Source organism: Temnothorax curvispinosus, unplaced genomic scaffold (assembly GCF_003070985.1).
Source record: "Temnothorax curvispinosus isolate PA1 unplaced genomic scaffold, ASM307098v1 QBEX01001498.1, whole genome shotgun sequence".
Classification (NCBI taxonomy): Eukaryota; Metazoa; Arthropoda; class Insecta; order Hymenoptera; family Formicidae; genus Temnothorax; species Temnothorax curvispinosus.
Genome location: NW_020211278.1, coordinates 2,238,344 through 2,251,350, shown reverse-complemented (window position 1 = coordinate 2,251,350; position 13,007 = coordinate 2,238,344). Strand labels below are relative to the sequence as shown.

Below are 13,007 nucleotides of genomic sequence, written 5' to 3'. Positions count from 1 at the left end.
AGAAATATTTGCGTTATTGAAAATTTTTTAGTTTCGGTATTTTTTCTCCGATACCATTTTGTCGACATTTAAAAAATATCAGCAGATTTACTAATTTCAATATACTCTCGGCACATTTTTACAATAGGTATCTATTAATACACTGATTGGTAACTTCAATACTGCAAAATAATATTAAATTTGAGCGATTATACGATATGATGAATACTAATACGATGGTTACGTGCATCGCGCGATGAACTAATCGTGATTATGACGCCAGTTGATTTAATCCACGACGTGGACGAATTAAATTCCAATTTAGAGAATCTACGTGAAATCGATTGCGTCAGAACGTTGCTATCGGATTTTCGGTTAGTGTCACGTTTTTAGTCCAAATTAAAGGATAACAGATTGTCGTCGATGAAGTTTGGAGCACCAGGAAAATATCCAATTTGAGATGGCTCTTGAATAATTCAAAAGTTTCGTCTGTCTTTTTGCACGATCATCGCGGCGAGTTTTTCACAATTTTGAAATAACACGGCGGTTTCTGACTTTACGAAACGAAATAAAATTATCTCTCATCGTCTCTCGGTGAATATTCCTGGAATCTCTGATCTCTTCCTGGTTATCTCTTTATAGTCTGAGTTTAAGAAAATCAACGTCAAATTCTTCAAATAACTTCGGGTCGAGCTCGTTAGCAAGTTCTCAATTATTTAATAAAAGTCATGATTTAGCAAAGGTTTAAATACTGATATAGCTGATACGATGAATGCTGAGCTCATCTATTTTTACCAGTTGGTACTTATTATTGCGATTATCTCACTATACATTATTCGGATTATTTATCGATTTTATTTTTATTTGTTTATTTAATTTCCGTAAAAGTCTTACACTTAATGCTATCTATCAATCAACTATAATTACGAATCTACGACAACTGCAACATCGATTAATCTGACTTTTGAACCTGATATTTTTAATTATTTTATGCATCTTATCGTTTGCACAAAAGAGTATAAATTCTTAGCATATCTACTTTTTACTTTTGCATAATGATTTTTACTCGAGTCATATATCTACCTTTTTATGAGCATTACTGAAACAATCTATTTTTTGCGTTTACGTAATAGCCAAAATAACATTAATCATATATTTTTAATTATTTTATTGCATATAAATTACGCATACTGTACAGAAAACAAAATCAAAATCTTGAAAGAGTTAGGAAACATCGATTTATGCGATCGTTCGAGGAACGCTCCCACACCGAAATTATCCCGCGAATGAAAAGATTCAAAGCCGATCTTTCTTTTCGCGAGTACGAAACCAGAGGGTACCGCGCGGTAGACCTCGTGGTAATAAAATAGCAAGACCCCGCAGTTCTTTGAAGTGGCACTCTCGCGGTCGTCGGTATAATTTCTTGCATCCTGGGCCCTCGTCAACATCCCGCTGCTCGTTCGGGTTCTTTTTTTATTTTCACGAGGGCTATATACGTCGAAAAAATAAACGACTAGCGTAAGCGCGTGTCGGATGACACATTGCTGAAAATACAACCCCGAGCGGCTGCACCGCACCAAGAGCGCTGATGTCTCACGGTAATTACGCCTGGAAAAATAAAAAGGGCGATGCAAAAGAGAAGACGTCGGCGCCGGCGGGGGGCTGTCGATGTGCGGCCCTTTATAGCTACGCCTATATTTGGACGATTGCATATGTCAGGAGCTACATAATTTTGAACTATGTCCATTGAACTTCTTCGGTTTACCTGCAAAAAGTTCTTTGTTATAATTTTTATAAATTTATTTATAATTTGCTTTACAATGTCAGTTAGCACATTTTTAATATAAAGACAGTTCAACAACTAATTAAAGGAACGATACGTAATAGGCTGATAATCAGACTGTTATTATACGTTTTATAAATCAAGGCTTGTTAAGGATAATTTATACATTATGCCAATTTTCTATGGTCACAGAAGTATTGGTCTTGCGAGCAATTTGCAAACGATGATCTCACCGCGCATTTACTCGTCCGAACGAGTTTTCCGAACAGAGATGATAATAACGCGACATTCCTGCCATTTTATATATGCAATTATATTTTAATTATCTCTTGTATCGAACGTTGTTGTAATAAACTTGTAATATCGAAATTACTGGGTCGTTAAATGTTGCACGGAACATTGTTAACTCACCAGTTCAACAATGCAGCATCCGAGAAGCGAATATGAATAATTCATTAGCACGGGAGGAGGGAGGGGAGAGAATAACAGGGGGAGGAATGGATTGTTATCGTTCCCGAGGTAAGGCAGAGCAGTGAAAGCGTTACGTCGCGCGGCATTTACATGGAAATTCCGTACGCATTTGGCGAAACGTGCTTTTCGCCCCATCTCGTCTCGTTCTCGTTTCGAGAGAGACGCGGCTTCACAGCTACGTACATATATAAAGTCCGACCCTTCGAACCAATTACGCGAGACCTCGTTGGCTTCGCTTCTCGGGAAATTACACCCCCGTACCTTACGCGGGGTTCTTCTTCATTCCCGTCTTTCTACCCCTTTGCTATCCTCACTCCCTGCAGCCCTTTTCACTCTCGATATTTGTTCTGTCTCGATCGATCAACTCACAGTTTGATACCTCATTTCGACTCGCGTTACACTGTTACGCGAGATCGTTCTGACACCTCGAGGGGAGACTATAGGAAAGGGGTTCAATAAATTTAGGAATGTTGCAGCGGGGCGAACAATATGGGCTTAAATATTCAAGCATCGACGTATAGCGTGATAATTTAACGCGAGAACCATTGTGTCTCACCGTGCCTTTTTAAAGAGCGTTGTTTATCCCGAGGCAGTTTCACGAGGAATATAGCGACTCCGGTGAAATTCCAAACGCAATTACGTCTCGCGTATATATTCAACCGGGACGGTAAATTAAATTTCACCGACGCTGAAATAAAATGTTGATGAAAAGCGAAGCTTTTTGGCCTCTCGATTACATTTTTAAGAGACGCTCGTGGCCATATATAGCTGGATAATTATATCAAATTATATGATTGATGTATTATTCGACGAGAAATTGATGAACAAGATGGAAATGTATACACGCTTGTATATTTCAGCGCCGGAATTACTTTCGGGATTAGGCGATATATCGTTGAATTCGCGGAATCGCGTCACGTACGATGGCATTGTAAGCAATCAATTCCACGTTCCTGCGAGAATAATTCATCACCGCGCTGTGTCTGTCGTCGATTCCTCTGGGTCGGTGTAATCGAAATCGTTTCCCAATGCACGTATCACTTCCCACACCCTCCCGTTCTCTCCCTCTCATTCTCTCACACATTCTCTCGTTCTCTCATACCTTCGTCGATTCGGCTTCACGCACGAACGCACCGCAAACGCGAGTTTCTATACTAATTATACGTGGATGCGCATAATGCTCGATGCACCTGATACTGATAATAATGCCGACGCGTCTGCTGTTTCCAAGTTCTCGATGTACACATTGACAGATGGATACTCTTCCATAAGTCTTGCAACGAACTTCCGGCGGACGAAACGGATGGAGGTACGATTGAAACGAGAGAGATGGAAACGGCTGATTAACCCTTCGTCAATCGTAACGCTTTGTTCCTGGGACAAACGTGCGAATAGAACCCGCATCGTTTGTCGCGAATTTATTCTCACCGCGCGACCCACCGGCTCCAAAAATGTTTTTCTCTTTTGGAAACATGAAAGCGAGACTGCGCGATAATTGTCAGCGGAGAGTATGGATTGAAAAGGGATCAATTTCGCTCTGCAACGAGAGAACGGTCGTGATAACGCAATGGTTCCCGGTGCGTTGCCACGAAAGTGCCGTTTCGCCGGACGTGCCGAGCAAATTTGTGCACACGCTCGAGCGAGAGGACCGACCGTAGGTGTGTCTCGCACGTGCGAGAGTGCGGGCGTGTACCACGAACGAACGGCAAATTAAAGCATTGTCGGGTAGCACGTGGGCGGTCTATCGCGCTACGTAATGTATGCAACTCAACATTATGCGCGTTGCGCCGAATGCATACACGCCGATACGGCGAGTTATCCGGTTCGCATGACGATGTCCGTTAGTAGCCGACGCAAATGTAGCTCGAGGATATGTGGCCGGCGAAAGAATAACGTCATGTTCGACCGGAATGTGAATTAACGAATCCTGCATCGTGTTAATAGACATGAGGAGCGGAAGTATTAAGTGGTTTAAACTAACGTACAGGACAAGTCATACGCGAAGTGTCGTGTTAATCATAAAAATTAGTAGAAAGCATCGGATTGTTTAATGGAAACTTACTGCTTGTTCGTCATTGTATATATATATATATATATATATTTCTCTGTATTAATATATTATCATATTTATATTTATCGGAGATTTAAAATACACTTAGCGGCGATGCGATATCTTATAAAATGTTCAACAGAATGTATCGTCATATGCTAGAGCTGGTGCTCTCATTCTAATGAAATTGGCCGAATTCAACTGTGTATGCGGAGGCACATTACTCCCCATCCAATCTCGATAAATATGATTAATACCATTGTATGCCTTATCTGCACGACTCCATTTCCGCGTGGAATATCCGTCGTAAAATGCAGCGTTGTATTCTTGCGCTCTTCCGCGTGGTTTCGTACATAACGGGAGTGACACGTTAATTCTGTATTCGGTCGGTGAATAAGAGTTTTAACGGTTTACGAGCACAATAAAAAAGGGGGCTGTATGATGCAGTTTCTGTCGAGCCGCGCCGGATAAGGATTATCGGAAAATTCCCCGCGGAGTTATATGTCATTACCCGAGCGTTGATATTTTACATAAGAAACAGCTGGCGAGAAGGAAGAATAAAAGCTTTTTAGGAGGGAGGCGCCGCGCGGAAACGCCTCCTTAAAGAGTCGCTCCGAAACGACAAGCGCGCGAACACGCGTGCGGTGCGAATCGCACGCGTGTACACGCGCGTATGTACGGTGCAATGGAGACGATAACGTTCCGTTTATCGTTCGTGCGCAGGCAGTAAAGCGAAACGTCCGCTCGTAAAAATGCGAGTATCGACGTTATTCTTTCCCGGTTTTCGGAGAGTCGGGGGATTCGACTCGTAATATCGAGCATGTAACACCGAGCCCGTACGGTTTCGTTCAAATCCCGCACCGCCGTTCCCATCGCGTGCATCGCATTCGATAAAAGCGTTCAATAAAAGCGAGAGACGTTAAAGCGCGCTGGATGCGCGCGCGAGTCGACGCTCTTCTGCGACGACACGCTTAATACACCCCTACGGCAGGATCGTAACTCATAACTGATTTGCTCGCAAATTATAGTTACAAACGCAATTTGTAGCTATAATTTGTAATCCGATGGTAACTGAATTACGAAAGTAATTTCCGCTTCCGCGACGGTTAATTCCAGGTGATGCGACGCGCGAGTGAAGATCGTAATGATATCTCTCGATCGTGACATCGATATTTTCTGTTGTTGCTCTCATTATAATTCAGCATCCATGCTTTCCGTCTGCATTCACGCGGAGACGATTATTTGAAACAAATTACATTGTGTTTAAAAGATTATTTGTACTAAACTAAAATTCTCTCGTTAATTTTTTTTCTTTCCTTGTGTGAACCATCACACCATATCTGTTGCTTCACGATCATAATTATATTATTATCTGATCGATAATACGGTATACATTGCCAATCTCTATTCATTCGTAAAACTGCTTTCATAGCGTTCGCTCGAAGTCGAGCGTAGGAGACGCGTGATTTCGCGATCGGTATCGGGATCGCGTTGGCATACGCGTATGCGCTCTTATTGCGCAATCTACGAGCGGAAGAAAAGTGCGGATCGATGGGAGAGCGGACACAATGACCGCGAGTGCAGCGTGCGAGCTCGCCCACGCGCGACGAGGTGCGACTTTTGAATGAATCGTCGCGTCGTGATGACTCATCGATCGCCGCGACGGGACCCGCGGCCGATAAATCGCGTTTCGAAATTAATTGCCGGTTCGTTCGAGCGCGAAGGGACACGCGAGGGGGGAGTACGCTTTCGACACGGCGCGGTCACGTTGTTATATTGAAATTCAGCGGCGCGTGTGTCGGCTTTATTGGGTCCTGCATTCCGAGCGCAATAAACCTTAATAGTTCGAAATCCACGCCCCGCTTTTACATACGAATCGACGCGAATCCCGTTTGTGTGTACGATCGGAGTATACGTGGGTGCTATATTTGTAACAACGACCAGGGTTATTTTCCATCCAGTTCGAAATCTCGATGTGCTTCCTTTATTGTTAGATAAAGTCCAAATCTTCAATTGGAGCAAAAACTTAAAAAGTTGTATAAGTTATTATTATATTTTAGGGAGCGAGATTAATAATCTTGTTCAATCGTGTAAAATTAGACGTTCAGATGACCTATAATTTTGCTTGTACGCATACAGATCTGTTAGTGATGTTTTATTTCACAGTTTAAACATTAGGTATTGATTTTTATTACTCAGCTAACTTTGCCTTCTGGTTTCTTATATGTAAATATTAACTGCAACAAACAGTTGGCAACCGACGAGTTGAATATTAATATTGACTAATATTGACACACGCAGCTATAAGTTATTTAATTATTTTTATTTATAAAAGTCTGAGTGATTGATTAATTATTTAAAAACAATTATTAAATCTAAAATTAAATTTAAAATTATTGAGGAATAAAATTTATCTTTATTTTGATTGAAAAATGGCAATTAGAAATTGTGTAATTTTAATAAATCAAAAAATTGAGATATTTTTTGCGATTTGCTCTTACTTTATTTTTTATCTATTTTAATCACACAAATTTATTTCGCTCAGAAAAAATTGTAAAAATAATACTAATAATTAATATAATTTCTCTATAAATATCTTCTTACAAAACAGGAGAAAATTCTACCTTTCAAATAAGCGCTGGATTTAATTGTATAATAATCTGTCTATCTTAATTTGAAATGCAAAAAGCAGAAATTATACAGCATACATTTGTTTTAAGTAACGGATCATATATTGTAAAAATATATGCATCGAATAGATTATCCGAGTTGCGAAAAATAATTGACAAATCGAAGAGTATATAGGTATAAGTGCAATTACGAGTTTATGCGCGTGAACTCCATGCGATATTTGTTCAATTTTAATCGCCTGCAAAATGCAAAAAAAAATGCATTTCTGCACAAATTTCGTGGATGCTTCATCATCAATATGAAATTTAATGTTGACCTCGCGGATCAAAGCGAGTCGTAATGTCAGCTCATTATCCTTACATTTATGTTACATTTGTATCAAATTGCGCGAGCGAAACGTCGAGCGGTGCGTCGCAGTGAACCGGTTTTAATATCGACCATAATCAACGTCGCCCCCATTGTCGCTCGCTTTAATTGAAATCGTAAATGGTAATTAAATTTTTCCGGCGGCGGTGGCCGCGGCGGATCGTTGAAATCCGGGAGGCAAAATACCGAGCGTGGTTTTACCAAGCCCGCCATTAAATTCGCGAGAATTTTGTGCATAAATTGCGCGCTCTATTGATCTCTGCCGCTGTGCGTGCATGCGCGCATAGGAATGTTTTCGCGTTTAATTTCAAATCCTCTCGAATCGTCCCCTACGTTTCGCCGACACAATATCGGCGAGATGAATTCGTCGATCGATCGGGTACTTGTATTATTTTTTTTCCTGTGTTTCCGGGCGCGCCACATGTATGATTATTCTGAGAGAGTGAGGATTTTGTTAACCATGTATAACGGAGAGCCGTTACGCACACGCATACCATCGCGGGTGTGGGAATCGTACGGGCGAATAACGCGCTCGTTAAAATGATTTTGGTCCATCTCGTAATTGTATTATTTGCGATCTGCGTGTCCGATACACGTCGATACCTCCGATGATCGTTTGTATTGTGTGCAAGACAAAATCGAATCGGATCGTTCGGTTTCGGCGCTTTTTTCGGAAAAGCTCTCCGGGGAATCTCGTATTTAACTTCCAACAACGGTCGCTCCACTTTAACGAAATAAAATCCATTTGTATGCCAAATATACAACAATCGTTAACTTTTATGCGCGCCACCGAGATGTAACGAAGTGACGTTTTACCATTCGTGCAGAGAGATTGTTCACGGGCGTGAATATATCGAATTTTTCACGATCTGACGATTAAATCACTGCAGCGCGCAAAAATAATTGCGCGAATGCGGTGGCGCTTACGATAATATCGTTAACCATGTTTTCGATAATACAATTTCGATTGTTACGACGCTGGCTATGTAGCAAGCTTTTATCCCCAAGATCGTTTTCATGCCGAGATGCACTTCTCGCTTTTACGCGTTTGACGATAACGGCATTCGTTTTCTGCGTGCGAATCCTTTTCCCGTAATATCGATGCTGTCAGAATTGTAATTTTCTCGATGATAGAATTCTATCAATTACGATTTTGTTAAATTATAACGTGATAAATTAGAAACGAAAATTCTAACGAATTAAAAGTGCCAATAAAATATAATGAAATTTAAATAAATTGAAAATATATTGAAATATTTTTTCGAGAACAAACACTAAAGCTCGATATTTGCCATACATTCATTATATTTTATAATTTTTTCGATAATACGTTTCGAGATTATGAACAATCTTATTGTACAGGTGACTTCAAACAAAGTGTTCTTTTTTATGTATAAGAAATCCCAACGTTGTGACACAGCGTTTGTTAGATCATCGTTTGTAGATCGTCACTAACTGCCTGCACCACCGGGGGTTCGCATTTCCACGTGGCAGCCGACACACGGCACCGTAACGAATTTGTTTGTACACAGGTGGGTGGCGGTCCCCGGGTAATTAAGCAGCTACGTTCGTTCCGGTTTAAGCACGGCCGGCTCGTTTTGCCCACTAGTTGCAGAAACTCTCGGATAATTATTGTTGTGAAACTTTCCGCTCTGCTCCGCATACGCTTGATTTCCTCTTTACCGCTCTAGGCGCGCGCGCGCACATGTATTTATCTGAAATTCCCTTTGTCAGGGATATTGGATTTCCTGCTCTTTTCAGCATTATAAAGATACTTGGAAATCGCATTTCTAGATAAAGATACAAAATAAATACTTGGTTGAATTTCACGCGTAGCACACACACAGACAGTATATGTGAATATGAGATTAAATCATATTTAATCTCTGAAGAAACTCTCTCAATGGAATGAACAATTTTTTTAATACAAACATGACAATTGAATTTTTTTTATTACGACTGTTGATGCAAGCAGTGTTGAAATGAAAGTTTTATACAGACATACGCTTTTTTCCAGCTGCTAGAAATTCTTGTTCAGGATTTCTGGTTTTATTTGAATATTCCAATCAGTGAGTAATATAAAACCTCGTATTAGAGAATGTCACGTGTTTGAATAATTCGAATGAGCAGTCTCTTTTCGAACTACAAAATATTACGAGAGAAATGCAATTTTTACATGACGAATTTTTACAATTATTTTTTTGTTACATGTACTTTCGAAGGTTCCATATTACTATAGCATCAAATTTAACTTCGGATGAAATAAATTACCTATCGCGAGTAGATCTCTTTTTCTGTGTTTGAGGAATGTAAGAAATATCGCGCTTCCAAACTTTACGATTTGTCGCGCGATCGCCAATCTCTCGACAAGGTTTATTTTTAAAGGATCGTAAAGATTCCTTATTCCGTAAACTGCTCGCTTCCGAGTTTCACTACCGCAAAGATGTTTTCACGGTGTACCATCATGGGACACCTTCATGTCGAGAATATTGATGACATTGACGTCGTTCCCGTAGAAACTACGTATGTACATCTCACGATAGTACGATAGTGTTCCATAACTTCAAAATATCTTCCATGTTATTGCGTTGTGTCTTCCGAGTATCCAACCAGAGTTGACGCGTCAATAATCTCTCTCAGCTACGAACTTACTTTTTATTTTAACGTAAACGAGTTTCATGCGAAGAAAATACGTGCAGCGGAAAATGCGAGAATACAGGTCGTTGACATCGCCACGGATGGGTCCTCTCGTTCTCTGCGAAAGATCTATTCGATGTTTCGAAAGGACTTATACTTCCGAAATACCGAGGCTCTTCGATTTTGAGGATGTAGCTGTCTTCGGAGAGGAAAAACAAGGATTTTTCAGTATAAAGATTTACCAGACTCGAACCTATCCGCTTTGTCTATATTTTTCGTACTTTGGAGTTCAGTCGAGCATAGTTACTCTTCTCGTCTCGAGATATACGGAGATGTACGCGATGCCGTGAACTTTCTTATCGCGATTCTTTAAAACATTTCTCCTTCTTCTTTTCTTTCATCGTCTTTTCCTTCCTCGTCTTCGTTTCGGGCGTTTAACTGTCTTGGGTCTCCTTATTTTCTTTCGTTCACGGAAAACGTCCTCGAGGAATGCTGCATGTACTACGGTTTATTTTCTCCTTCGCGTTCCCTCACCTTCCGCGTACTTTGGTGAAAGTTTCTGCATTAGCAACTCGAACTCCTGTAAAGACAGCACGTGCCCGACGGCGTTGCAAAGCTTTTTCGATGCCGCACGAACAGTTCCGATGACTTTTCTCGTTAAGTTCCTCCCCCCCCCCGTTGCTCTCCGCCGGAATAGAACCTTCACGAAAGACCTGTCCGAACTAACCCAGACCCAGAAAGATTTGTTAATTGCGACTAATAGGAGTGGTCTTTGTTTGAAGTTCCTGGCTTTTCTTGTAGGAAGCATTCGTGAAAAGCATTATTGTTCAAAAACGAGTCTTATGTCATTAAAATCGTATAATTTATCTATTTAAATATAAATTAACATTATACATTATTAGATATATATGACTCAGATCTTTAATATTTTCTTTGTTAAAATGCCAAGCAATTTCCGAAGATAATTTTCGATATAACAACTTATTTTTTTCTGCCAAAATATCAAATAGAATTTTATCTTTCGCACGGAAAGGCAAAAAGGTTCTTCCTTCTTCTCGAAAATTGTTCTCGCAAAAACCATGAATCATCGCCGTTTCTATATTTTATTAGCGTGCATTTTTTTTATTCTCCAGACACGAGCGTGAGACGGGAGGAGACACTCGTACTCGGATTAAATATCATTATTCTCCCGGCACGGTAATAAAGTGCTCGTCTCGAAAGAAAGGAAACGGGGAAAAAGGGAGGTAGGCGAGAAAAAAAGGATGAGAGCGCCCAGTTGTTTTCCAGCAGTCTTCTTCCTCCTCGACGCGGCCTTGATTCTTCTCTCTTATTTAAGTAACGTTACGACTTGGAAGACGGATGAGCGAAATATCCATCTCCGTGGGGGAAAGATTCTCGTTGAAAAGAACCAGCCGGAAAAAATATATGGCACGCGGAGAACAATTCGATTATATACGCGTCTACTCTCTCTCTAAAAAAAAGAGAGACACTTTTCTTGATCGAAAATTTAAGCAGTTTGTTCAGGCTTCCGAACGAGCCACAAAGGTATCTTAATGGAAGTAGGGAATAAAGATTTATAGTCACTGATGGTTGTATATACGAACGCAAATTGTTTTAACACTTTTAAATGTCGATATTGGGATACATTATGCGACAAAGATATCGTGTAAATTTTTTTAGATTAAAGTAAGACAAACAAATAAGATAATTTTACAAAAAAAATGTTTTTCGTACTTTAAAAATTCTTGTTGAGAATAGAAGCGCCTTTTGGAACGATTCCCTTAATTATATGATCTCGATATAATAAATATTAAAATTACGTATATAATGAACAGTATAAATCGAAACATATTTTAATATATGAATCATAAGTATGATAAGTATTTTCTATTATTCGTGAATTAATTTTTTATCTTTATATTTCAATCTTTAAATGTACTACAAAACTTTACATAGGGTAAAAATTCCTACTTTGTAGGTATTTCAATTTTTATTACTGACATTTGGAGCTCTCTTTAGCATTTTCCGTAGTCAAAATACGGTGTCATAAAAACGGCTATCTTTCTAAACGTTAAACTCACGCACGCATTCTCAGGGGACAATCGGTTTAAATGGCATCTACCGGTCGTGTGCACCGTTCGTTCCCCTTTCTACCTCCTCCTCCGGTTGCATAATGAGGCGAAAAAGCTGAAGGCTGGTCTCTCGTCGCAGCTGTCCGTCGCTGAATTCCAGCGTGCACGCACGCACGCCCCGTCCGTCTGCGTGAATCGAATAAGGGTGCGCAAACATGCAGGTGCAACCTGACGGAGGAGCGCATGGTGGTATCGCCAACCAGCAGGTGGTGCCTGCTGGACAGGTACCACATTACTTTGAATCGCGAGATCTCAAGCTATCTCCTCGTCTTCAAGGTCTTCAAACTTTATCGCCTTTCGAGAAAAAATTACCCCTTTTTGCCCTATATGGTATTTACGGCTGTGTTGTTCCTATTAAAATTTTTGAAAATCGTAAGGTTATTTATTCGCATGGAACAGCAACATGGAAGAGTGCCAAACCAAGTAACTTGAGATATTTTTCTACTGTTATTAAGTGTGTATATATATTTAAAAATAGAAATCATCGTCTATTTTTAAAGAGCCAAACTGTTAATAGTGAAGATGTTTTAAGTTCGCCAAACATTCACGCTGTTAGATCTACCTTCTACCTATTTTTAATCTTATACTAAATTGATACTCATATATAAAGACGTATAGCTTTTACAATAATAAAAGAAGTTATTGATCAAATAATTGTAATGCCTACAGTAAAATTTTGATTTCAACTCGATAGAAAAAAAATCTAAAGTTAATAAGCAAATTAGTAGATCATATTTCATAATAGTAGAGAAAAGTAAATAGGGAATAATACTTTTATACTATTTTATGTACAGTTTTTTTTATCAAATTTACCATAATTTAAACAGAATAAATCACATTTACTTCGCCAATCAAATAATAAACAGCAACGGAAGTATTAATCGACTCTACTGGCCAATTATAATTGTCAGGACAATACGACCGTGATTTGGTACAATTATCGTCAAGACGCTTTTTT

General features: G+C 39.6%; 1 protein-coding gene across 3 annotated transcripts in view; it reads left to right on the top strand.

The window, feature by feature from the left end:
- Window positions 1-13,007, top strand: part of LOC112465069 (probable JmjC domain-containing histone demethylation protein 2C) — a 286,220-nt gene that overhangs the window by 90,930 nt on the left and 182,283 nt on the right. The window lies entirely within an intron of this gene.